The 27642-nt window shown below is 45.4% G+C and overlaps 1 protein-coding gene across 4 annotated transcripts in view; it reads right to left on the minus strand.

The window, feature by feature from the left end:
- TJAP1 (tight junction associated protein 1) overlaps window positions 1-27131 on the minus strand; it is a 40273-nt gene extending 13142 nt beyond the window's left edge. Inside the window, exons 1-4 of one of the 4 annotated variants that reach the window (XM_041404320.1) lie at window positions 26995-27131; window positions 25903-25977; window positions 4086-4180; window positions 1951-2004 (exon numbers count right to left, since the gene is read on the minus strand). The gene's annotated coding sequence lies outside the window, so the exon portion shown is untranslated. Of the gene's footprint in view, window positions 1-1950; window positions 2005-4085; window positions 4181-25902; window positions 25978-26456; window positions 26790-26810; window positions 26830-26868 lie in introns of those variants that run through there. The other 3 variants (XM_041404321.1, XM_041404322.1, XM_041404323.1) reach the window with 3 other exon arrangements.
- Between the last annotated feature and the right edge of the window lie 511 nt (window positions 27132-27642).

Raw genomic sequence — 27642 nt, forward strand, 5'->3', positions numbered from 1 at the left:
GCAGGTAAAGGATGTAGCCACAAGCCTTGAGCAGCAGCTGCAGGAGAGGGAGCAATGTAAGAGGCAGCAGTGTCCTTCTCCCAGCTAGGGAGAGCAGAGGGCTGGCACATCCTCTCCCCCCTCTACACACGCTCACTCACGTAGTTTGTGTGTCCGGATTATATATAGCAAATGAGAACAGACCTCACAGCAGCATATTGATCAGGCTCTTTAGGAAAGGCCTTTTTCAATATGGAAACTGCAAGCCTTACAGGCAGCACTGACAGCTGGAACAGGAGTTATTGATCATGTCCTGTCACTGTCAGCAGGGACTGTGTGGGAGGAGACTTCAGCCATTAAAGAGTCCAGAATTTTTTGGCTTACACTGGGACTAGTGCAGCAGACCACAGGAGATTTGTTAGGAGGAGAACTGATTACTCTGGCAGAAAAGACAAAGACAACCCCCAAGTCACAGGTGGCATCAAATTAGGGAGTAATGGTTTTGACCCCTTGGTATTTAAGGCCAGATTTTGCAACATAGAATGGTTTGGGTTGGAAGGGACCTTAAAGATCATCTCATTTCAACCCCCCTGCCATGGACAGGGACACCTTCCACTAGACCAGGTTGCTCAGAGCCCCATCCAGCCTGGCCTCGAACCTCCAGGGATGAGGAGTTCACAGCCTCTCCAGGCAACTTGTTCCAGTGCCTCACCACCCCTAGAGGGAATAAGTGCACAATATGCAGACATGCAGCTGTACCACTAGTGGAAAGATTTGTTCCTTCACCCTAGCTATGCTGGGATTCTTCCTGCTGCCAGAACAGTACAAGAGCAAAAAAGAGGGTAGAAGAAAAGCAGCTGTCTTGTACACACAGAAAAACACCTTCCTTTCCATCTTCTAGGTCTGCAGTTGAGGGCAGGAAGACTTCCCCACAAGCAGCCAAAATGTCAACCACCCTTGCTGTACACAAGACAAGAAGTCTCAGAGCTATCAAGCAGGTGCTGCAGAGCACAGTACCAGACTTTCCTCGGTGACAACAACATATGCATCATTCATAGTTGTCCTATTTGGAGTAAGTGCCAAATTCTTATTCCCCTTGCAAGACCCTTACACTCAGCAAGTCTAGCATCTCTGCAATCCTCAGCAACTGACCTGCAGCCCTTCAAAGTGCAGGACCTGTGTCCACTCAGATCACACTCTCTCCCCACTTCTACAAGCAGGGCCACACAACTCCCTTTTACATACCTGAGTCGATGGCTACCACGGGGCCCGTGACCAAGCAGACTTCACTCGCTTTGTGTGTTGGACAGTGGCGTTTTACATGGTAAGAGTCTAAACAGAGCCTTGAGAATTCTCTCCAGTTCTTATCCTCAAAAATTCTCTCCAATTCTTATCTAGCTGCCTCTTTTGACACCCAGACCGAGTCCCCGAGAGGAAGGCAAGTGGGAGGTGTCTGCACCAAGCACAGAGCAGTCCCAAGCCATAACAGGCTTTACACTTCACAGGTACATTTGCAAGCCACCCTTCACTCTGCTATAAACATGAGCTCACAAAAGTTTCTCACACCTTTCCACAAACACAAACAACTTCCTAGGACTAACCTGTAAATCTCTCTTATCAGAATGCTGGGAACTTCCCCTTGCTGCAGTATTCCCTCAAAGTCCCTTTTCCTAAAAAGACTCAAGTAGATGCAGAGATCTCTAATATTTTAGAAAAATTACATCCATAATACTGAATGCACATTTCACTGTATCCCTAAGCAAAACAGATAGGTCTGATTTGCTGGGAAGACATTTCTCTCTTTCAAAAAGAAAAGCCACAAGAAGGTTTGTAAATGGCCCGCTATCAAACAGGTGATCTAGGGGACTCTTCTGTCAATTTCTGCCAGGCTAAGGACAGGAGATGTACACGAAGATATGCCCAGATGAAATCACAACAATTTCTCTAGTTCATAAGGATATGAGCACTTACCAGCCTGGGCTTAAATTCAAAGCCTCATGAAGTCAGGACACTCACTCAGATGACCTGAAGAAGAGAAACCAATAGCTTAGCATCCACCAAAACAGCCAGCTTGAAATCTCATCCCATAATTATGTAAAGCATAGGGAATATTTATAGCCAAGCACAACTGGGATGGCCACCTCATTCCAGATACCTGCCTCAACCCACATCAGATCTTCTGAAAGTAATGAAAATGAACTTACAAATACCTGGCCTCATAGCCCAGCAAGAGCCAGAAAGGCAAGGAAATATTCAAGGCGCTCAGGCAACTGGAATCACATAAACTCAAAACTGATGAAGCAATGGCTTCAAAGCAACATTGGTTCCAGAAAGGACTAAACAAACCTCCTTTAGAATGGGACCCTCCCAGCTAATCTTCCCTGCCACTGCACAGGGATGCTAACTGTGAAGCCTTCAGTACAGAAGTTTGGTGCTGCTAACAATTATCTCACTCACTCTTTTAAGTCAGTGTTTTTCACCCACAAATGAGCTGGCAATTATCAGGCTTTTGTTTGAGCCAAAACATTTGTGCCTAGAGCTGTGATAACCCACACCTCCACAAGGGAGGAGGGCAAGCTACTCTCTGATTGCCATCAAGCAATATATCACACTCTACCTTGCTGTTAACAGACTTCTGTAAAATATCCAGCCAACCATGGATACAAAACAGGAACAGACACAACCTTCCTCTCTGGTCAAAGCCTGGGGTATTTAACTGGTTTTGTCTGGGATAGAGTTAATTTTCTTCCTAATAGCTAACAAGTGCTGTGCTTTGGATTTCGGATGAGAATAATGTTGATAACACATTGATGTTTTAGATGTTGCTAAGCAGTGTTTACATTAAGGAAAAGATTCTTCAGCTTCTCACCCTATCAGTGAGTAGGATGAGGGGCACAAGAAGCTGAGAGGTGACATGGCCAGGACAGCTGACCCCCATTGCCCAAAGGGATGTTCCATATCATATGGTATCATGGTCAGTATACAAACTATGGGAAAAGGTGGCCATGCACCACCGCTCAGGATGGGCATTGGTCAGCAAGTGGTGAGAAAATGCACTGTGCACCCCTTGTTTTGCATATTTTACTTATTTTATTATGATCCCTTCCTTTTCTGTCCATTTAACTGTCAGTATCTCAACCAACAAAATTTTATTTCTTTCCAAAATCTCTCCCCATTCCACTGAGGAGTAAGAAGTGAGCCAACAGCTTTGTGATGCTTAGTTGCCAGTGGAAACTACCACAATAGGTACCCATCACTACAAGAAGAGAGTTGGGTTAATCTGGGTTAGTCAGCTGTAAGAGAGTAGCTTTGTAGCCATCACTCTGCCACTGGCATGAGAGTAAAGCCTTCAGTAAAGCCTACCTTTCCCTGAAGCACTATTGCTGCTGTGCTACTTTTTCCATGTCAGTGGCATGAAGCCCTGAGAGGTGGGACAGGAGGCCGGGTGTGGAGCAGCAATACACATGCAGGGAGAGTCAGACTGAAGGTGAAAGGAACAAGCAAGAAACCAGGACCATGCAAAATCAAGTTCTGCCAAAACAAATTGAAGTGCTGGCCCTGCCCCAACAAGCTGTCTGGCCACTTTCCTTGTTACAATGCTGGAGTCGGGTCTCAACTAGCACACGGAAAATCAGCTTCACAACAGTGGAACTACTCTGTGGGGCAAACTGTAAATTATGATAGGAGAAAGAAAGGGAGAAAATGCACCTCCAGGAAGGATCAGACCAGCATAGCTTGAATCTGCTTCCATCAATTCCCAGCAGAAGCTGGTTCAGCATCATGGCATAACCACCAGCCACATGGCAGACAGACAGAGGTTTCCAGGAACAGCTGCACCCATGGGTCCATGCATGTTTCCACTGCAGCTGTGCTCAGAACGAACATGCCAAAGGCCTCCCTGTCTCTCAGCACACTGTTCCTCAGGCTCAAACAGAATTCTCCTGCTTCCTATCCTAGAGGCAGCAACTATGCTACCTGCCATCTCATCCCCACTTACCTGGAAAAGATACCAGGATTTGAAATCTACCCTCATGATCTGAGAATTTCCATAGATAGTTAAAAACTCACAAGGCTGCCAGGCAACTTTCCCTCAAGCAAGGACTTACAGATCCAAAGTGACGACGTGTCCAAACATTTCTGGTCGTTTGTCTCCGAATCAGCTTTCTCCTGTCAGTATTCAGCAGCATCTGGCCAACAGCTCCTGAAACGTGAGAAAGGAAACTTGGTGTCAGTCACCTATCAGCACAAAACATGGAAACAACCAGGCATGCTCAGAGCAACCCACAGCCAGGTGACAGGGCAGAAGTCAACAGCAAACTGCTGCACCATCAGACCACTATCTAATGCCAGGTAAAATGCCTTCACTGTAAAAGCTCCACGTCTTCACTGTATCCCAGAAAGCACAGGTCTTTTAACCATCTCTCCACCGAGCAGGATGCCTGTGCAGACCAGTTGCTGACCATGGAAAGGCAGCCGGTTTTTCTACATAGCTCCAGGTGTCCCTGCTTCCCCACCTGCATTCCTGTCCACCATCCAGAATCCAATTGCTGTCATTCTGCTCCAACCCCTCTTCCACACAAACCTAATTTTGTTTTGCAGACATCCCTTCAGTGAACAGCACAGCAAAGGCCTCCTCATCTACAATAACTGAGCATCTCTTGCTACCACAGAGTGAGAATCCCGAGGTGGTTCAATTCACCACACCTCTGTTCAGAGAGGAGCAGATACTCTCTGCAGAACAGATGGACCTTGTGCTCCAAAGCAGAAATGGATATAGGTAATATCCAGAAATAGAAGAAGGCACTAATTCTGCTCATCACACTATTCACAAGTCTCTCTCTGAAGGAGCTTGCTGTCAAGTCCACATTAAGACTACCCTGCAGAAGCTCAATTTTAGCCTGGAGCTACAGCAGAAGGCAGCTCTTCAGCTATTTTAATTAGCACTGTACAAGAGGAAACTAAAACTCCTAGTTCTTTTTATCTATCCTTTCCACCTCTCATCAGTAATGCTCCTTAACATTTACAGTCTACCAGTCTATCACCTGCAGTAGGTCCAATTCTATTGTCTTCTAGCTATTACCCACTGTTGTTCCAGTAGGATTTCTAAGGTCACTCACGATAAAAGCTTCACTGGAATGGCTTACTAAGGGCCACGAGGCTCACACTGACAAAACACACAAACTCTTTCTTCACAGGGACACCATGTCGTGGTTACAGCTGGGACAGAGTTAATTTTCTTTCTGGTAGCAGGTACAGTGCTGTGGTTGGGATTTGGGATGAGAATGATGTTGGTAACACACTGATGGTTCAGTTGTTACTATGCAGTGTTTACTCTAACTCAAGGAATTTTCAGTTTCTTGCACCAGTGACAAGGTGCATGAGAAGCTGGGAGGAAGCATAGCCAGGACAGCTGACTAAGCTCAGAGGGAGCACAGTCAGGACAGCTGACCCAAACCAAGCAAAGGAATATTCCATACTTAATGGCATCATGCTCAGTACATAAATTGGGGGGAGTTTCTGGAAAGTGCCAGCTGGTCCTTGGGAAGAGGCTGGGCATTGGTCAGCGGGTGGTGACCAACTGCATTGTGCATCCCTTGTTTTTCTCAGGCTTTGTTCCTCTCCCTCTCTCCATTACAACTGTTATTATATTTTACTTCATTTAAATTATTAAAGAACTCTAATCCCAACCCACAGGTTTTACTTTTTTCCAGTTCTCCTCCCCATCCCCCTGGGAGCAGAGGGGAGAGTGACCAGTGCCTGCGTGGTGTTTGGTTGCCAGCTGGGATTAACCACAACACAGTGACAGAGTGCAGCTGCACAGGCAGCACACAGGCTTGAGTCTAGCTGACTTTACCAGAGAGCATCCCTCAGTGTAAAATCCACTTGCAGGGTAGCTCTGTTCTCTGTGTGATCTGAGAAAGCCAAAACCTTTACCACACACCACAAATAGATGTCATCTCACACGGAATTGCTTAAGACAGTTCTGTGGGCCCTGTACAGAATAAACAGCCACTTGGCATGCATACAAAACCACACCACCACCCATGAGCATTGCTTTATATCCAGTAACAAGAAAGAGGTCCCTAGCAGAGAAAGGAAGGTTCAAACAGGAAAGCTTTGGACAAAAAGGGAAAGAACAGGTGAAATAAAAAAGGCAACATTTATAGGCACCTAGTGTCTTCCTCATATTTGGCAAGTCCCTTGAGACCTGAGGTAGCCAACAGTTTGATTCTAAGATGCACACAACTTCTGCCTGCTTGTAGTTGCAGCAGCTGAACACTCCTTGCAAAGAGGCAGAGGACTTGCAGGCTTTTCCTCATCATCACCTTGTCCTGTGTTGCCTTTTCTGACCTTATAAAACAGCCTTCTTACCACTGCTGAGGGTCAGCAGAGTCCCTTCCTCAAGAAAAATACAGTGATTATAATGCAGATACAGTTTCTTATTTCAGGTACTGTATCACTTTTCCAGCTTTTTCCTCTTAACAGCAGCATTTCTTTAGCACTGCTTTTTATTCAGAAAGATAAATTCGTGTTAATGAAAAAATACATTCCATAACACAATCACAGTCACATTTGTTTCTAATGCAACACTACAGAAAGATTTTTTTTGTGGCTATCAGTGTCAGCACACTCCAAAAACTTGCAGGTACAATACCTACAAGTAAGAAAACCAAATGTCCTGTGACATATATCTGATCACCACAGTTAACCTGGAATATTGCTCTCTGTAGGCCGACCTATATTCTGCATGCATATCCAATACAGGATATTGGCACATCCTGCTTTAGGAGGTATCAATATTTCCTGACTAGCTTCATGAAAAGCAAACACAAAGTTTCCTTCCTGTGCTTATGGATAGAGGAAACCTTAGATTTCAGAAGTCCCAAGCCAGACTACCTGAGCAGCTGCTGCAGAAAGCCTGACCAAGACAACCAACCAGGGAGATGGATAATGCAATAACTGCACCAAGGGATGTCTGGCCAGGACATGAAAACAAGCAGTGTGAAGTTAAAAACAGCACCTGTAGACTGCTGGTGCCAAGCACGATAGAAAAGGACTGCAAGGTTATTAAAGGGCCTTTTAACATTTAATGAGAGAGATCTTTTCATTCAGAGAAGGCATCTCAAAAGAATGTTCAGATCCATTCTACTGCTGGCTATGTTGAAGCTCATTTTAAAAGAAAAGGATGACAGCTCCAATGCAGACTCACATCTCAGTTCTGCTTGTATGTTAATGCTCACGATTCAGATCTGAGTAATAGCATTATAGGGACTCTTGGATTAAAATAGAATTTCAGGAGGATTATTGCTCATTCCTGCTTTTCCATACCAATTAACCTTGACTTAGGCAGAAACCTCTGTTCTCTGCATGGGAACAATTCCAAGAGCTATCAAGAAAAAGGGATCAGGCTAGCTGTTGAACAACAGTCCATGTAACAAGCCCTACTTAACACCTAACACATTTCCAAAGAAAATTAAATCCCTGGACTCCAGTCATACACAGTTCCTGTTGAATGGAAATACCACAGGACATATCATGTATCAGTCACATCCACTGCACCATGCAGAATTCTCTTAAAAATTATCAGAATCACACTTTTCTTAGTCCTGCTCTCTCCTTCCACAATACAAAGATCTCAGTCCCCATAATTCAGTTGCACTCTACACCCTTAAATGTGCATTTTATTATCTACTCTCTGCTGTGTCAAGAGTAGCTTAGCTTCCCTAATTCTTTTATAGAAGCCAGGACTGGTCAACATTGACCAAGAAATGCTAGCATCACTAACATGTAACTGGAATAGAATGCAACAGCTGATTAACATCTGAACAGGAACAGGACAGGAAGCAAAGGACCAGAATTCAATCCCCAGAAGGAATGTTAATGGAGAATAAAAATACCCAGGGGAGATTTTGACCAGGAAATGAGCACCAGCTTTTTAATACATACAAAGCATAGAACCACCATTAATGGCTACACCTGAAATTGCACAAGAGCCAGCTCAGCAAAAGGTCATTTACCAAGCTACCTTTAGCACAGACAGCTACATCAAGGGCTAATGACAGCTTCTCATTCAGAACTGCTGACACACCAGAAGTGTGTTTACTTTGTTCAGTGATCCTTCCAACTCTCACAAGTTTAGGCTACAAACTTTCAGAGTCTCTTCATCTTAGCACCCTGGGTTTCATGTCCTTCCTCACTCTGTCTTCTTACCCGTTCTTTTAAGATCTCCCATGAGAAGACTTCTGGAGAATATTGCTCAGAAATTTAAAGAAATACCAGAACATTAGATAAAAACTCATGGAGATTAGGAGAACTCTCCAAAGTCTCTGGAAGTATCTGGATCCAGCTAGAAAAAGCAAATCTTGATACTCTAACAACATGTATCTGGATAAAGCTGATACTTCACATGAAGGAAATTTGGGAGTCAAGGCCTTAAATCTTCTCTAACACAAGCAAGGGAATGGCTACCACAAGCAAACATTTGAAGAGAAGTGGAAGAGGGAAATTTCTGTAGAAAATCATCATGCAGGAATTCCTTTCCCAGACCTCTGTCATATCCTGTGCTGTGTAGGAGGGGAAGAAGAGGGGAAAAATCATACATTACCTTCCTAGAACATAAAATCAAAAGGCATTTAATTAGGACAAGGTAGAAGCAGCTTAAATTTTTTAACTACTGAAAGGCAGACTCTCAGCCCCTGTAAGTATTCCCTGAGTCTCACATAACCCCCAGCAAGTAATATCAGCAGTCCTCTTGTCTCAAGCTTTGGTTCAGAAGTTCTGGGCAAACGGCAATCTCCATCTCTTCGGTGCCAGGAACTGAATGTCACCGAGCTGCCCCTCTAGCACAGATACAGCAATGCCACAGAATGCTCCATTGCTGGAGCATTCAACGATACACTTGCCACAATCCACTCTCCAAAACATGCCCTCTGTCTGAGACTCTCAGTGATGCACAGATGGCTGACACACTACGCACTATCTACACAGTGGGACAATGGAGCAGAGCACATTATTTGCATTATTTACAGGGGACAGATGGACAAGTTGCTACAGTGACCTAGCCTACAGAGCATCTGCAATGCTGAGGAGGCGCTAAGTCCAGCTCTAATGCTTGCAGGTGCTAACAAAAACAAATTCAAAAAATAAAACAGCTCTTTACAGCAGTCAGCTTTATTCTGAAATGCTATCACTACAACCACGCTTGCAGAGTAATTCACATGCCAGTTTTGTTCCCATAGAGCCTTTACCAGCAAGCAGAACATAAGATGCATTGACTAGATTTATCCTTTTCAACCAGAAGGAGAACTGACATCTGCAGTACTTACTTATTCCTTGGCCATAAGTTCTGTATGTGTGTAAGTCACCACATATAGCAGGTGGCACATAGTGTTGGGAGACACAGCCCAGGACGGAAACAGCATCAAAATTGGGTGACGTTTATTTCAAGCTATGTATGAAGAAAAGTAACAAAACTCAGCTCAAACCTGCTCAGCCATCTGATTTTTTTCAAACATTAAACATTTGTGCCAGGTTTTAAGATGTTGCTTTTGCTGACTGAACAGACTGGATGCTAACCACGTTGCAGGCACTTTTATCAGTAGGCAGAGGACAAATCTTAACATTACAGGGGTCTCACATCTGCTCTAGACAGGAAAAGGCCTCATTTACAAGGAGGATCAACCTACTTTAATTGAACATTACAGCTAAGAATGACCAAGTCGTACAAAGGCTCACAATGATCAGTTTGCCCATCCTCCACCACCATGCACCACAACAGGCTCTTTCATTCCATGATCACATGGCTGCAGCCAAACATGACAGACTGTTCAGCAAGTAATAAAAAGGATCAGCTTTTTCCCCAAGGTCTTGTCTGCATATACACTGTACTAAATTAAATTGACTTAGAAAATAATATAAAGCAATATAACGCTCCTGGGCAAATGTTCTTAATTCAGTTTAAGAGCACTTTACATTGAAACAACTTAAGTTAAATAGATAGATACAAGACACAAACTAAATTAAGGATGCCTATAAAGGAATGCTGCATTAATATAATCACAGCTGTCTCTAATCTGATTAAGTTAAATCAGTACAACTTCCCTGCAATGGCAAAATCCTTACTGATATTGACGTTAACCCTTTTTTGCACTTTTCTACTTCCAAAGGTTTTGTTGGTTTTGTGTTTGGTTTGGGGTTTTTTCTTCAAAAAAAGCCCAAACCCACAACAGTGCAGCCTCTCTCACAATCCAAATAAGCTAACTACACTATACAAGGTATATTAAGACACTAAAGGTATTGGCATTTATATGTCTTGAAAATTTTATTAATCCTATGCCAAATAAACATTGTAACAATGCTCAAACCAGTGCAGCTTAATATTTTCTCTACTTTCCCCAAGAAAGATGGAAAAGGTGATCAGAAATACTCACACTGCACACTGTTTTCCATACTCCCACACAGCTTTTGCTTGTTGATGTCCAACGTCCCTGGAGCAATTCTGGGAAGACAATGTTCCCCACTTGCCCATTCCTAAGGGTATGGCTCACCAACAGTTTATCTGAGCCAACTGGAGTGTGGAGTTAGAGCAGTTATCTAACTGCCCCCAGGCACAGTCTCACTACTGACCCTCTTCTACCAACATATGTTCTCCTGTTAACTGTGGGGCAGGCAATACACAAATCCTAGGTCACAGACCTAATGTGCTACAAACCCACACTCTAACATCATCTCTCATCTCCTCAGTTCCCACAGCGTTTCCCCAGGAAACATATCTGTCAAAATTAAATTTCAACAATTCTAAAATTAGTAGTGTTCTTTCCATTCCTCATTAAAAACTATTCGAACTTTTCCTCCTGGATACCAAGATAAATTTAATCTTCATTCTCTTGGCACTCTTTCATCTCTACCTGCTTTTTCAATTGTGTCTCTTCGAGCTTACCAGGCTTCCTCACATCCATACCAGCAACACAACCAGTTCTCTCTCCTCAGGGCCACCTCCTACTGCTGCCTCTGAGCTACTATGTGTAGAACTAACTTCCTCTTCAGTGCAAATTTTCCAAGTTTAGCAAAGAAAGACATCACCAAGAATCCTCTCAGAGCCCCTTGCAGAGAACTAAATTCCTCATTGGCCTTTAAAAACTAAATTGTGCCACAACTTTGAATAAAGTGGTGAACTGTCACTTGAGTACGCAGAGCAGCTCTGAAATCAACCTGAGTTGTAAGTTCTTTTCTTTTTTTTGAAAGAGCTGTTTTGAAGCCCAGATGACATGGCATCAAAGATTGTAGATACACAAGAGTTCAGCTGCTAAGGGAACCACACTTACACATTTTTTGTTTTATAAGATTTAAATTTCAATTCTCAAAGGGCTGCAGTATATTTTTGCAATAAACTGTTTGGTCTTAAGTCTCTTAAGATTCACACTGGTGCAACTATAAAGTTATGTGGCCCCACACCAAGCCAAGGATTCATTGTCACCATAAATACATGTAAAGAAGGTAGGAACAATTTCCATTCCAGAAGTAGAGGAATTGAGGCACTAGGACAAAAAACCAGTTTTCTACACTGTTTTTACATTAAGTCACAAGTTAAAGAAAAACAGACTCAGCTGTCATAAGAAAGAACTGGGAAAAAAAAAATCAGCAAGACAGTCTTATTTCTTGCACCTAAAACAAGAATGATCTGCGATAGAAAAGAGAAAGGAAAGTGTGCATGAGCTAAACACCTACCGAGTTGAATAGCTGTAATTCTTTGTAAGAACAAATAAAGCAGAAGCCCTGATCCAGTAGTAGAACAATATTTGTACTATATTCAACTTTTTTCTGCTGCTGGGGTTTAATCCCAGCAAGAATTGTTTTGGTTTAATTAGCTTTTCCCGAGCAGATGGTCAGATATGAGAGGCAGAGAATGGTACAGGCTTAACTGTTGGGTGATTGTGCAGCTGCATATGCAGCTGAACAGTTAAGCATGTCCAGGGGTCCAGCTGTAGTTTGCATGACACAGGCCATCTCTGCCATTAGCCAAATGTTGGCTTCCTCTTTTTCCAGATTATATATCAGGCAGAGGCACATCCAAAGGCAGGCAAACAAATAATATGCAGCTTCACCACCATTCCCTTTCTCAGACAAAATCCTCAAATCTTCATCATCTGGAAGTCCCTCTTTCTTTCGGTGACAGAAGCACAATCAGAAGCATTGCCATGGGAACTCAAGACATCCTCTGTGCTATTCATCAGAGAAAATGTAGCACAGAAATATTTTATGATCTCTACAGCACTGAATACATACAGCAGTCAGCATCATGAAGCAGAACTAGCGACACCGGCATTGTGTGAGGATAGCAGTGGGGCGCTCTTCAACCAAGCTGCCTGAACCTCACATCACCTACAATAAGCAAGAACTTGCTGTAAGCTGGCAGGGAAAAGCAGAGCAGCACTGAGAGATGCACAATGGTGTTTGAGGAGTAAAACTATCCAGCCAAAAGGATAAAAGAGAAAAGGGGTCATCACAGCCCTTTCCCAAAGCTGATTATATCCTGGTCCTTTCTCTTCCCAGAGGTTACAAGCGGTGCTGCTACCAACTCCTTTGCAAAGCAGGATTCCTACCAGGCACAGAGATCTCCCACTTAACCCATGTCACAGCCACTGCCTACTTTAGAGGCTAAACAAGTATTCCTGATTGACTTCCACCCAGCCTCTGTATCCAGGCACAATGCTGAGTGTTAGAGCACTCAGTGTACACTCCTGTACACACTGGCAGTAGTTATCTCAACAGGCCACAAAGGCAGAACAAGGAGATTGTTTTCAAATCCATGCTTTTGGCCTAGCAGATTCAGAGCCTGAGCCAGTGGCAGGAACAGGCACAAAACATGTCTCAACTCCATAAACAATACAGCAGCGTGGTTCCTGAAGCAGCATGTAACCCTGGAGCATCTTTTCTCTTTTTTGTGGTGTGGTCCTGTAGTTAATCTGCCTCAGTTTGCCTCATTTGTTTGGTTTGGGTTTTTTGGGTTTGGTTGGGTTTTTAAAATGATTCTCTTAGTCTTCAGCACCACTGAATTACTGAGAGATTTCATTCTGAGTTCAGTCACAGAAATATAACATGGCTTAATCCAGCTTAGGAAAAACAAACAGATCCACCCATCTATCTTTCACTGATGACCTGTGTAAAGCACGCAACTGACTATGGCTCCTCTCTCCCTGCTCCCCTGGGCTCCAGTCAGTCCTTTTAACAGCAGAATCCCAGCCACAGCAGAGGGGACTCACACCTCCACCCCCTGCCCTGCACAGGGAGGCTGCCTGCCACCAGCAGTCATGGGCTGCACTGCTTGTCCTTCTGTACATACTGTATTGTACCTCCTAGGCTCACCTTCTTCCCTTGGAGGGGAATAACCACAGATTCCCCACTTGTGACCAAGATGGGTTGCTTCAGCTCTTCCCTCAGACACAACTTCTCTTTGTGGCAGATGAGTCAGAGAGAGTTCCCATTAACTACCTCCCTCCACATATATCACCATTACTATTTTTCAGCTGGAGCTAATTACTAGCATCAATTGTCTCAAGGGGCAATTGCAGCAAAGGCCCATCACTTCAGTTTTACCACAAGGTCAGCTTCTCCAGTCTACTTCACATCTCCTGCCTGGCATTGCTCTTGTAAAGCTGAAATGCCTTTACCACTGTTGTCCTTTGGGATAGCATAAATCCATTTATTATTCTAAGATTAAAGAAAACCACTCCTTTTTAGTAATGCTAAACAGACAAGCTCCTCCCCTACACAGAGCTCCCTCCTGTAGATCCCCCATAAGTAAACCCTATGCAGCTCTTCAGAGAGCAAGCAGGGAATGAGAAACAGTTGAGCTACAAGTTAAATCACCTATCCTCAAAGGGGTCCTATAAACCCCAGATATCTTAAATAAGGATTAATAACCCCCAGATATTTTAAAGGAAGCAAGCCACCACATTCCAGATGCCTTTTTTTTGTCAAGTGTGAGACAATTGTCAAGAGAGCTAGCAGCTCACTGCTAATCTAAGGCAAAGACCATGGAGGAATGCCAGCACATAGCCAGGCAGATGTTGCACGGACAAGGTGTTTGCTCAGTAGTGAGCTGTTCACTCACGCCTTCAGCTTCATGCAGCTGCACGAGTCTGTGACTCTGGACTAAGGAATGTCTCAACTGGACAAACACCACATCTGCTGCCGGCTCAAGGTGCCCAGGATCAGACCAATTCCCAATTTTACCGTCAGGCCGTAGCAGTGCCTTCTGCTCTCTATTCCACCAGGGGGAGATCTAGCTACTTGGGAGGATTACAGCTCTAGCCCGAGGAACACATTGCCCGCATACAGGAGCACAGAGGCCTGGATTCCTACTCTTGAAGTCCAGAGCGGGGAAGCCAAAACAAGGACTTAGTGACTTTCTCTCCACAACATATTCAAACTCACTGACAGGATAGAAAAAAGGCCAATAATCAGCTGTACTTCCTCCTTGGCCGATGTCACATCTATTTCATTCTTATTCCCTCGCTCCTTTCCGGGCAACTGGGAAGTGTCAGCAGAAGCAGTATGTAATCCAAAACAAGACCTCCACCTTTGCAGCCATAGCCCTTATTATGACAAAGCTGAAACAGGCAGTATGGCAATGATTATACACACTTAACTGTTCTATCAGTAACCTGCCACACAACCCAATTTTAGACTTACTTATGTTTTGCTACCACCTCCTGCTGCTGCAGGGCATATTGTCCAGTCTGCCACTACAGAACAGAGGAACGAAAACGAAGATTCAGGCAACACACTCACTCAGCATCCAAGCCCTAACAGTCACATATGGAGTCAGTGGCAACTAGTTTGAGATGAAATGCACAGTTTACATGAAACCAAGAGAGAAGAGAGCCCAATGTGAATAATCTCCAACTGTTTCACAATGCTAAGAGCCTTGGAACAAGAAACATTCCCTTAAACACCTATCACTGAGATCCTGCTTTGAAAGTGATACAACCTTCTGGAGAGAGGATGGTATGGACCTCTTTATGGTGAGCTCTGCAGTGATTCACTTGGTGAATGTGGTGACAGCTAAAAAGCAAAAACTAAGCTATAAAGCCAGAGAACTTCTGAGAGCAAATTCTTTCATTCCTGCTACTATCTAAGGATGGCAGTAAGGAGGTGTTCTGCAGAAGACTAACTTTAATCAGGAAATGACTGGCAGGTCACAGAATTTCAGGCTACTAGAAATTGCCAAAAGGGAAATTGCAAAAGATCCAAGCAAATGGGGTAATGAACACCCCAGGGCTTACCCAGAGCACAGAGGATGGTCTGCTGTTACTTCCACAAGCCTTGCCTGTGGGCTGCCCATAATGACGCTACCAAAAGGGATCGCGTTTCCCTGTGCCAGGCAAATGAAACACTTGTACAGAGGACAAGGATAGCTTGCATGATAGGTACACAGCAAACCAGTGACTATCTCAAAACAGATATCACGTCAAGGATCCCAAAATAACAGCTACATCCTGATCTATCTGCCATCCTTCAGCAAACTTCCTGTCTTCAGCTCTTGGGGTACCAGCTAGAAAAAGAAAGATTTTCCAGAAGAAGTTGGAACAGAACATTTACCCACCAACTGGGGGAAGCACTCCTGCCCGGGTTAAATCCCAGAGCCATTCCATCTCCAGGCAGACATCTCATGTACTGAGCAGAGCTGCATAGCACGAACCACTCAATCATCTACTGATTGCCAGAGCACACAGGCTGCAGGGGGGACCAGCCAACCTTAATTGGCCTTATCAGTGTAAATTAAACTGTACAACACACCCAAGCAAACAGTCAGTTCCTTTGGAGAAGCAGGCATGAGTTATTTTGCTGCAGCTATAAAGGAAACATTGCTGCTAGGACATGCCCCTGGAGTGACTGTGCCGCTCAGCTCTCCCGGTGCATTCCTGGGGTTGTTTAGCATGGATTCAGCTCCAGCCTTTCCACAAGCAAGAAGTCTGAACCCTGAATGCCATCTGCAAACACAGCCAGACTCCACCTCCTGCATGCCTGCAGGCCACCAGGTGTGGCCAGGAATGGCACAAGCTACACACTAAACACACCTTTGATGTGGAGCTGAAAGCATGTAGCCACGGGGCATGAACAGCACGCCGCCCGCCGCCGTGCTGACTCCCACTGCAGGAATGCGGCTGCAACCACAGGCCAAGGAAGGCAAACACATTGCATTCCTCATCAGGCAGAGAAGGAAAACAAGTAGCAAGCCCACACACCCACCCTGCTGACACCCGCCATGCTCCCTCCCCACACTGCCTGCACGGCCGCTGTCAGGACCCCAAGGACAGCTTCGGCGCCTAATTCATTTGTATGAGGGTCAAGTTCTCCAGGCAATTTCTTGAGCCAATGGGACAAGATAAACACAGCAAGGCAGGAGAGCTCTCAGTTGGGCACGCAAGCCACACAAAGAAGTGCTGCCACCCGCGCTGGAAAGTAGCCACAGTCCAGGGCAGGAACAGCTCTGTGCACTAGCCTGGGAAGGGAATTTCCCTGACTCTTCCTACAAGACAAGGGACAAATATAACACTGAGACCTCTTGAGCTGAGGAGGCAGGGCTGAATAAGAAGTTGACTTTGGGCAACAGGGATGCTTGAAGAGATCCAGGTCATTTTCTAACCCTAAAAAACCTTAAGTCAAGTAGCTTTTCTAGGATGGAGGCACTTCCTCAGTACCCCAAAATCCTTCTGTAAATGCTTGTCTCTACTGCCCACACACACAGATTTGACATTCACTGTACAACATTCTTCCACTACAGCACTGACACCAGGTCATTTCAGTGATCAAGAGAAGAAAAACTTAATGTACAAATATCCACGACATCAGGTAACTTCTTATCTCAGAACCTCATAATTTTAGATCTGCAAAGAGACTCTGTGCTCTAGTCAGAAAAAAACATTATTCCTCCTTCATGTGACACTCCTACAAATCCTAAAGCTTTCCAAAGAATTCACATTCTCAAATATGAAGTTACTCTGAAGGATGCCTCAGATGTGAAACTGTCAGCAGAATTCTCACGACTATATCGTGAACTCCCCACATTGTGAATCTGCACTTACTCTGTGCAACATAACTAAACAACCCACTCCTGAAAACCTTAAAAATCCATCCCAGTGCTAAGGACTAACTCTGAGACTCAATAGCCAGTGCTCTCTCAGCACCAAACAGGAAAACCAACACTCTCAAGAGCACTGCAGCAGGAATATATCTGACTTGAACGTAACAGACGCAAAACAGTGTCAGGAAATTCAGAGAGAAACAATTAAGGGCTGAAACACTGTAACCTCTAGGGAACCTCAAAGGGGAAAGGTCAATGTAGCCATAAGCTCCAGAGACATACCCATGCATCTAGCAGGCTGCTGGAGCAGGGATGATTTATAAGGCTTGCGGCCCAACTGCTCCACACCCCACACGTGCATTTCAATGCCCTCACAGAGGGAAATGATCTGATATTAAGTAACAAGACCAGACCAGACTGAGGTCCAGTAGGCTTTCTCATGCCTGTTGAAATTCAAGGCCTCAGGCTACCTGTTCCCCTCATAAGCGGCAGTAGTTCCAGTACTTGGAAGAATGAGGCACGGAAGGCCAAATTTACCAATAGATTTATATCCAAAGATATAAATAGAAGCCTGGCAGGATTTACAGATTAGGTGTCTAAATCACTGCATGCAGGAGAAGGGGCTTCTCCCCTTCTAACTACTCCATACCTCTCCAAGCCCAGCCACCAAAAGAAAACCCATTTGGGACAGGACAGAAGCCCCTGCTGTTCTACACATTGCCAAGGGCCATCCCTGTGCAATCCCTTCCATGGTGACGGCACCCAAACTCCGCAAGTCTCAACAGTGCAACCTGCAATGGCTGCAGCTCTCACAGAATGTAGGTCTGCCTGTTTCCCAGAATAGGAGCTGCCTCTACAGCCTCTCCTCTCCCTTCCCCCACTACATCTTTACTTTTCATAGACTCAATACTGTTTCAAGGTACCCTCATCCTGCCACCGGTGGGTGGGTGAGTGGGGGAAAGGGGCCCTTTATAATTGTAGTGTTGCAATCTGCCAGCCCGGCCAGGCAGCCTGTTCCCGCCTGCACTGTATTAAATACCTTATAACTGATTACACCCCCATGGGGCATGATTAGCAGTCTTCAGAGAACAAAGTCTACTTTCATAAGAATAAGAACAGACACGTACTGCTAACCTACTACACAGCTGGGCAGGTGAGGAAACAGGGAAGAAAGGAGGGTGTAGAGGGGGGATGAGTTAACTGTACTAACTCTATTCCTCCCCTTCCCTATCCTGGCTGAGTTGATTTCCACTGCCCTGAACAGTAGTATCCCTCAGACCCACACCACAAGAGTCACGTAACAAAAGCTCATAAACAAACTGCTGCCAGTAGAAGTCAGGCAAAGTCCTAACCTGGAGAGGCAGGGCCTCGAGGCAAAGCAGATTGAGCTTTGCTCTGGGTGACAGCAATTCCTTCACAGAAGTTCCCAGGGAAAGGGAAGGGTGAATTCCAGCTTCAGTACCAAAAACACAGAGAAGGAGGGAAAGCTCAAAATACGATCACATATCCACGCCCCTCTTTAACCTCTGTATACATCTGAAAGGTCTACATAAGTAACAGCAAAACATCTAATTCAATCTAGAGGGTAACAGCTCTCCAGGTGATGATTTTTTTTTTGTGGGGAGAGAGGAGGTAGCAAAGAGGAGGAAAGCCCTTTCCATCTGAGATAGGTAACAGGGATCCCCAAACATATACAGTCCATATGCATTGCCGCAACAAAGAACCAGCTCAATGGAAACTCAGCCAATCTGACACGAAATGACCTACAGCTCATTAGCAAAGTGCCTTCCAAATCTTCCAAAATGCCCACACAAACAGCCACAAATATATTTGGTGCTATCTGGCAGATGGAGCCTTTCACCAAAAGCAGGAAGAAAAATAAGCCTAGGATCAGCCCTTCCAGCTACTCTCCCCAAACCTCCCACAGAAACAAGCACAGCAGAAAGCTGCAGGAACATGGTCTTGTTTGAGAGAGAAGCCCATGCAGAAGCTTCAATAAGATAGTAAGAAGTCTCCTAATTGTGTTGTATTGGAAACAATCACCTGCTTTACCCAGAGTCTTTGCCCATGGACCCATGGATGCTCATGGTACAGTCTGGAAGCACTCACATTCAGCTGATGCATCTAGAGGGGACACCCTGCTGACACATTCCACCTGGATTCTTACCCAACCCACCCAAGAAAGGGTTTGTTAATGAGTAACCAACCCAGCTGAAAATTATCTACTCATGTCTGCTTTACTCAGCAGCTGGTCCTTCAGCCAGCACACAGATCTCTGAACTGTACTGTCTAGTGCCATCTGTACAGCAAAACCTGCATAATCTCTTTTTTACAGGAAGACTTAAAGGTACCAATGTAGGTACAAGGCTCCAATGTACTTGCCATTGATATAAAGCATCAGTACATTTAGAGTTCTATTACCAAACAGATTGTGCTTTCAGGGTTTGGATAAATGGAAGCTTTCACCATAAACACGAGTTAGTCATTAGAAGCTCCAGGAGGTAATTTAAATTATCGCAGCCAGCACAAAAATAGTTTTCCTTTGGGAGCTGAAGTTGCAAAGCTGTAATAAATCCAAGTGGCACAGTAAAACTTCTTATAAAAGCTTAAAATTAGTTGTGAAGCCCCAAATGGCCTTGTCTATAATTTGATTCTGCTACCGTGGGCTAGCAAATGGGAAATCACTCTTCACACTGTAAAAAAAACACCGAAAAACTCTATCATCCTTCGGCTCCTAGGAGACAGAAGAGGTAGGCTTACATTTCTTGTCTCTATATATATGAGTAAAATACGTAGAAATAATAAATATATAAATAAAATGTTAAACCCACAGAACTAACAATGACTTGTTCAACCCCACACAGTGCTGGGCAGCTATCAATCAGGCTTCAGAGCTCAAATTGGAGCATTGCGATCCAAGGCTCTCTCCTGGCTGCTGCACCCCCAGATACCCTGTATCCACCCCCATTCCTAGAGTAAATTGCCTTCCACTGTTGAGAAGCACTCCTGCTATTCCAACGCTGGTATTCACCACCAGAGCAAGAGACCCTAATTTAGCCCCGCACGGGCCTTCTGCAAACTGCTAATCCCCACTCCACAGCTGCTTTTCAAATGTACGGGCATGAGCAAACCATAAACGATTTATGGCGCGTGGCAGGAAGACTCCTGGCTCCCTGCGTAGGCGGGCTTTTGGGACAAGATCATGCTTGGACTAATGTTTATATTGCGAGTTGTCAGTCAGGCAGTAAATCACCTCTGGAGCTGCACAGTAACGCAGCCCCATCCAGCTGGGGCCTTGACGACTCTGAATTCTGTTACAGCCATTTCAGATACACCAGGGACCTATTTGGAAAGGCATCATCTAATCATGGAAAAAATGAATATGCTTGTAAGTAGAATCTACCAAAATTCTGCAGCCCAGCAAGGGGGATTTGCTTTCAGGAATCAAACCAAACTGGTATGAGACGTTTGCCAAAAATGACTCCCCACATCAGTCGGAGAAGAAATTGGATTGAGTGCCTACACAGACATCTAATAACAGTGCATCTCTGGCAAAATGCAGTTACCTGAGAAAACCCTTCTGAGAAAAGTTTTCATTTCCCAGTATTCACATAACTGTAGTGTAAGGAATGCTTAAATTTTAAAAGGGAAATAAAGATATTTTGCATACTTTAGTGCACAGGACACTTTCTGCTCAGAAAAATAAATGCGCTTAAAGGCAGGATGTAAGCTTGAAGTCCATTCTCAAGAAAGGTTACTTAAAACAACTTAATTTTAAGCACAAACATCCTGTCATTTTCCACTTTTTTCCCTCATTTGAAAATGCTTTTCATACAATACATATTGTACGAATCTCGCAAAGATAAAAGAGAAGGGAGAAGAGTTTTCCATAATGAAAAAATTATAAATAAAATACTCAAGAGAAAAAAACCCGGAATAGTAGCTTTAACTGCAATCACTATTCAGTTGTGAGAGACCAGATTTCAACTCATCTCCCTAGAATATTTTTAATCTTCCTGCTGGGCAGCAGCACAGTCATCACTAATGAACACTAAAGCTGCAGGAAGAAATCTGATGCAGGAGACAGAGCAGCAAGGCATCTCTGAGAATTGCAGAGCTTGTTAAGTAAGACACATGCAGGTCCAAAACCAGTTACTCTGAGTAGCATATGCCAAAATCATGGTCAAAAACCTTACAGCCGCAACAATTATCTAATTATTACCTTGGGAAAATAACTTATATTCTTCTGAAAAAAATGCTATAAAGTAAAACTCGCCTAAGGCTTTTTATGAGCCTATGTGCAATTCCTCAATAGTTAGGGAGACTACCTTATCTGTCACTTTTGATTTCAGAACCATTTGTGCATGAGTGTTACATTAACACAGCTGGACAAATGAGACTTTAACACAAGAGTAAGAAGATCCAGTTATGACTCCTACAGCACTCCCAAAGCCAGCTTTATCACAGAGCTAAAATATAAATACAGAACTCAACCAAAGACACAGAAGTCACTGTGGGACTTACAGGTCTGAATTTACTAACCCTTAAGAAATCAAAAATTTAAACCACTTGTCTCTTTCCACCAGAAGCTGGTCAGATACTCTCTGCCTAAAAATCAGTCTGTCTTGGAGGAAAACTTACTTTCCAGTCCTGACCATTTCACTTTAACAGCAATACAAAACTTCTGCGAAAGTCAGTAACTGTTTATTCTCAGCTGTTAGCCCTGCCACAAAAGGGTTAAGGACATGTGCCCTAAAGCACATGTTGTTCCCAAAGAAACCCATAGGGCTCATACAGGGATCTTGTGCTTCTGTCTCTGAAAATACACAGACTCTTTCCTTCAGTTCCCCTTGCATTTAGGCAAACCTTACAAACACGCAGCTTTTTATACATATCTTCATGCCACCGCCACTTATCTTTATTAGCCTCTGCATCAAATTGAATTTATACCTACTTGCAGCACTGATGATTCTCCTGATCCTCAACAGGCTGGACATGAGCACAGGACACAAACTGTCTTCACAGACATTAGTACATTGAGGCTCATGCTACAACATACCAGAACTCATTTGAACAGCCTTAAAGCCCTGCCTTTCAGACACCTTACAGACCAAAGTCCACAACAAGACAGCAACGTGGAGAGGCCAAACTCCACACATTCTTTCCCCTCTTACAAACAAAGGGAAGAAGCAGCAAGTGCTCTGCCTGACCACACAGCATGGAAAGACAATAGCTGCATATCTCCACGTTTATCAGTAAGGCAGTCCTCCTCTAGGAACCAAACTATCTTTCCACAGACCCTGCTCTTCACCAGCTTAAAATCCTCAACTACTAGGACAAATCAGAGCAGCTGCAGTGCTTTGTAGATTTGTTCCTTGGTTGGTGATTTGTTGTTTTGGTTTTTTTTTTTCCCTAATGCAATTACCACAAAAAGCAAGGTCAGCGAGCAACCTAACATAGCACGTAAGTGATTCAATACCTTGCCCCTGACACAGACCAATACATTAAGGTGGTTTAGTAGCTGGAGCAAGAAGCATCAGTGGACAATTACAGAACACACTGCCATTTCTTCAAACTTTTAACTGTTAAGAGATTGGATTAGGTCTGAAAAATACACCTTCTAAAACAAGTTCTTTAACTAAAGCAAGTCTGAACATTTCCACTCCTAAGTGCTTGATCTTTTCTGAATCCCGCTCAGCTCTTAGCCTCAGTGCTATTATGTGGTAGTGAATTTCCACAGATTAGACATCATGTGAAAATACTTTAAAATCATTATTCAGTTTGATGCCTATCAGTTTCACTGAATTGCATTCACCTCAACTGAAGAATACATTCCAGCTCCTTTACCCCTGCACAGCAGTCTTCCTCAGGCTTGGCACCCAGCATTGTTGAAAAGCAGAGGAAAACTGAGCCCACCCAAGTGATGCTTATATACTGCATTCCAACCATTGCAAAGCTATTCTCACACTCCTACACGGTTTTCCACGCCATTTCCTTCCTAAGAGCAGCTTGTCCCAGGAGGACACTCCGGAGAGGCTGGCTCATGTCATTCCAACTACGAAACATCCTGCAAGCTACTGCTTTTGGCCCTCTCTGGCTGAGCATATTTGGAATAAAACCTTACATGAACATCCTGACAATGAAGAGAATGGTTTCTGAGAATGGAACAAACAACAAAGCAAAAAAGAGAAAATTGTCCTTGAAGTAAAAAAGATTCAGGCAAGGTTAGACGTGACCAAAACAAGGAAATAGTTCCTGGGAAGGCAAAAACGGTGAGGTCTCAGCGTGCCCACTTGCCTTGAACAAGGCAGAGCCTGACTTGCACTCCCCAGCAACTTCACCATGCTACAGAATACACAGGACAAAGGATCACACAGCGGTCTGCTTCATTTTGAAGTCAGAGCTTGAAAAACTCTTTTCATTTCTCTGCCACTGAGCTTTACTAAAGCATTCAACACCACAGTATCTAAGCATCTACACACACTCATGGGTTCATCCTCAAATCCCTAGTAAGACTAGTGTTAATCTTTTCCAAGCAAAGAATGAAGAGCAAGAAACAGTAATGATCTGAACACAATAAATCTGCGGCAGAAATTAGGTATCCTTCTGACCACAGCATCGCCCTTCCCCTCCAAGGAGCTGTAAAGGTATTTCAACTTTAAAAAGTAACATTCTTACTACTACAGTTACAGACTCAGCCAATCTAGATCTAAGGAAAAGCCCTCAGGTAGGGGAACTGGCAGGGAAACGGGATGGATGATTTCATGCCCTAAGGCATTTGTCCTGTTTGCATAGGTTACACATATGTTCACATAGTTCCTCTGCAGTCCTGCATAAAAGAATCTCAGAGAGGATCCTATTTACCCAGTTACTGGTGATCTGAAATGCACACAGCTGGCATGAACGCCAACAAGCACTCTCTCTCCAAAGCTCAGGGTGTCATACAGAAAGGAGATACCTTCCCAACCAAAAAGCCCTCAAGCAAGGAGATGAATATACCCAGTTTCAGGACCTTAAATTTTCTCTCAAAGCATTAATCAAGTCAAATGGTCAAGAAAATCTTCTCTATTATGAGAACTCCAGATCGTGACAAGCCCAGTAAAAAGAGCAAGATGAATCAAAAAGGTGTCAAGACAAATCCTCATTTATTAGCAGAGGAATCCTACCCTCAATCTGTATCACATGCAGGCTCATTTGAGACCTCTACATGCTGCATTTCTCCCTGCATGTAGAGGTCTCAAAGACGTAAGGCAGAGAGCTCTATTGTCACTCTGCTGGAGAAGTGAGGCCCACAAATACATAACACAGTAAATTAGTCAGGACCTAACCTCCAGAACTGCTTCTTGGGTCTACACCGTAGATGTGGTGACACATGGAAATCTCAGAATCCAGTTTTCAGTGGATTCTCCATAAAATGTGGCAGACATTTTAACAGGTTAGGGAGCTCAACTCCAGAAAAACCATCAGCCTCTAAGAGTCACAAGCATGAAATCAACTACCAAAAAAATACAGTTACATTTTACTAAAACTTGCTTTCTTTGCTACCTCTCCAACAGCTTGGCTCTCTTCAACTTTTTAAAAACACTTTATATGCCACACCAGCTTCCACAAGCCCTTTTTCCCAGCCAGCTCTGCTACCATTCAGACCAGCATGCCAAACACAAAAACCATCTGTCCCATCTGACTTGATTTGTTCTGCTCTGGGACAAGAAGCAGGCAGGCTTGCAAAAGACTACACCTTTTTCAAGGCTTTAGCCTATCTCCCTGACAAGCTATACCATGACTGTATTTAGAGTGGATGGCAGAGATAAGAGCTGAGGGTTTGTTGGCTGCAAAGCAAGTGACTTAGCAGCAGCCAACAAACAACTTGAAACAGAGTGGAAAAGCACGCAAGGTCATCTTTAGTTCAGAAAGCTGGTTTGGAGAGTGAAGAGGCAACAGGTCTTGGCAAGTAACTCATTCCCTTCTGACCCAATGCCTTGTTATTACTAAAGATGAAGATAACCATGGGCTGCCCTTTGGAACTCCACTGGCCCTGCTGAAATGCATTCACGAGATTTCAAGAGCACTGGGTGCCTGGGAAGGAATGAAAAACTCCTCTCAGTACCACAGCTAAGCTATGGCAGCTTAAATGCTGATTTAACACCCAGAAGCCAAACCACACTGTATGCAAAGCACTGCTGGGATATGGGTGCTTTCTGCAGTGATCCACTAGGAAGTGAGGAAGAGAGAAAGGAGCTGTTATAAAGGTGATGTGACGGTGTACAATCAAAAAACCAGCTGCTGGGTACCAAACAACAGCTCCTCTAAACTGGATCTCAACAGTGAGTTCAGGTACACCTGCACCACCCATCACCAGTTAAAATTAGGAACAGTTAAAATTTGTGTGAAAAATAACCTAACAGAACAGGGCGCCACTAGAACCACCTAACTTTGACATTGCCATTGCTGCAAGAGCAGGATGACCAGAAAGGATTTCATTTGGATTATGGCTGGGCAGATCCCTTGTGAATCATACAGACAGCACGGCTACTTTTGCACTGACAGAGCACATCTAAGATTGCTCTCTCAGATGGCATGTCAAGAGCACTGGCTTACAACTTTAATTGAACTTTTCTTTCCAGAAGCTCTTGCTGAATCTCCCAGGGTCACTCCCATTTCACTGACACCCCTGGCCACTCAATTCCAGCAACACAGGCCTACTGTGATGCAGAGAACACCACAAAGAGAGCCACTGTTTCAGCTACATGGTTCACCTGTTCTCAAAAAATTCAAGTAGTGGTACAAAAGGAACACAGTCTGACTCAGCATCAGCTCATTCCTGGATTTCTTACCTGCTGTCTGAAGATTTAGTAAGGATTCATGGCTTCATTTTATATAGGCCCTTTATCCTGGTTCCTTCTCTGAGTCTGTAAAACAGAAGTGCATAGCTCTGAAAAGCTTTCACTGGCACAGAACCATCTACCTGTGATGGATGATTCGTTTCAGTGGACAAGATCCACCTGGCATCTCTCAGATCTAGGTCATTCTCAGCCTTGCCAGATCTGTGTATCATTTGCACACCCGGATGCCTACCAATGCAACCTCATGTGCATGCAAAAATCTGTGTGTTAGCACTCAGCCCTTTGCTCTGCTCTAGGCAGAGCACTCAAGCTCAGAGCCAGAAGCAGTACAGCATTTACTGTTCACCTCTTTTCCTTTAAAGTCTCCCCATGTTCCCAGAGGCTGCACACTGGCTCTACAGGGGGAAGCATCCCTTGCACTAGAGAGGATGTCCAGACTGGCAGAGAATTTCCCATTAACCCCCGCTGAGTCTGACACCAGAGGAATGCTGATTCTTCCCTTCCAACCCTGCCTCGGCCAGTTACTCTCCAGCTCTTTAACACACCTGCTGGCCCAGACTTGTTCTGCTGTGCAGCTCCTACTCCAGCAACGCTCCCTGCAGAGACACTGCTTTCTCATCCCCCACACCACCTAACTCTCCATCCTTCAGAAACAGCTGCACCCTGCGTGGACCAGGTTCTGCCCGCCCATCCCGTGCCTGCGCTGCTCCCTGACACGGGTCTCTCCCCGGGAGGAAGAGCTCCTTAACGCCCTGATGGCCGAGACAGTGGCACCACCACCCTTCCCCACGGAGACCGTCCCTTCCCTGGGGCCGGGGCTGTGGCCTCGCCGTCCCCCCGCACCCGGCCCCCGCCCCACCTGGCTGACCCCCCCCGGCCACGGTGCGACCCGCCCGAACCCGCGGTCCTCGGGGAACTCTACAATTCCTCGCCACACACGTGGACAGAAAGGCCCACCCCGCTCGCTGGGCACCGTCCGGAGCCCGCAGAGGCCCAGGAGCGCAGGGGGCCCCGCCCGGGGCTTCGTCCCCAGCCGGTCGCGCTCCCCGCTCCCAGCCCCCGGAGCCCCAGCCCGGCTCTGACCCGGTCGGGCTCGGCTCCACCAGGGCTCCCAGTGACTTTGCGGCCGGTTCGACGCCGGTTCGGCCCCGCCTCGGGCCCGCCCCAAACTTTGCCCCCGCCCGGCCCCGGCCCCGCGCTCTCGCCTCAGGCCGCCATTTTGCCGCGGGGCACGCCGGGTAATCCGGCGGAATCCCCACGTCGCGGCGCGGCTGCGTCATCGGACGGCACGCGCGGAGGGGGCGGGGCGGGGCGGGGCGGTCCCGGCAGCGCGAGGGGCGGCGGGAGGGGAGCGGCCAATGTCAGTGCCGGGGCCGGGACCGGGACCCGCTTCTGCCCCGGGACCCGGGAACACCCTGAGGGAGCTGCCAGTGTCAGTGCCGGGGTCAGGACCCGCTCCTGCCCCGGGACATGGGAACGCCCTGAGGGAGCTGCCAATGTCAGTGCCGGGGCCGGGACCCGCTCCTGCCCCGGGACCCGGGAACGCCTTGAGGGAGCTGCCAATGTCAGTGCCGGGGCCGGGACCCGCTCCTGCCCCGGGACATGGGAACACCCTGAGGGAGCTGCCGATGTCAGTGCCGGGGATAGGACTCGCTCCTGCCCTGGGACATGGGAACACCCTGAGGGAGCTGCCGATGTCAGTGCCGGGGACGGGGCTGGGACCCGCTCCTG

This window comes from Onychostruthus taczanowskii, unplaced genomic scaffold (genome assembly GCF_017590055.1).
Source record: "Onychostruthus taczanowskii isolate IOZ18803 unplaced genomic scaffold, ASM1759005v1 scaffold21, whole genome shotgun sequence".
Lineage (NCBI taxonomy): Eukaryota > Metazoa > Chordata > Aves > Passeriformes > Passeridae > Onychostruthus > Onychostruthus taczanowskii.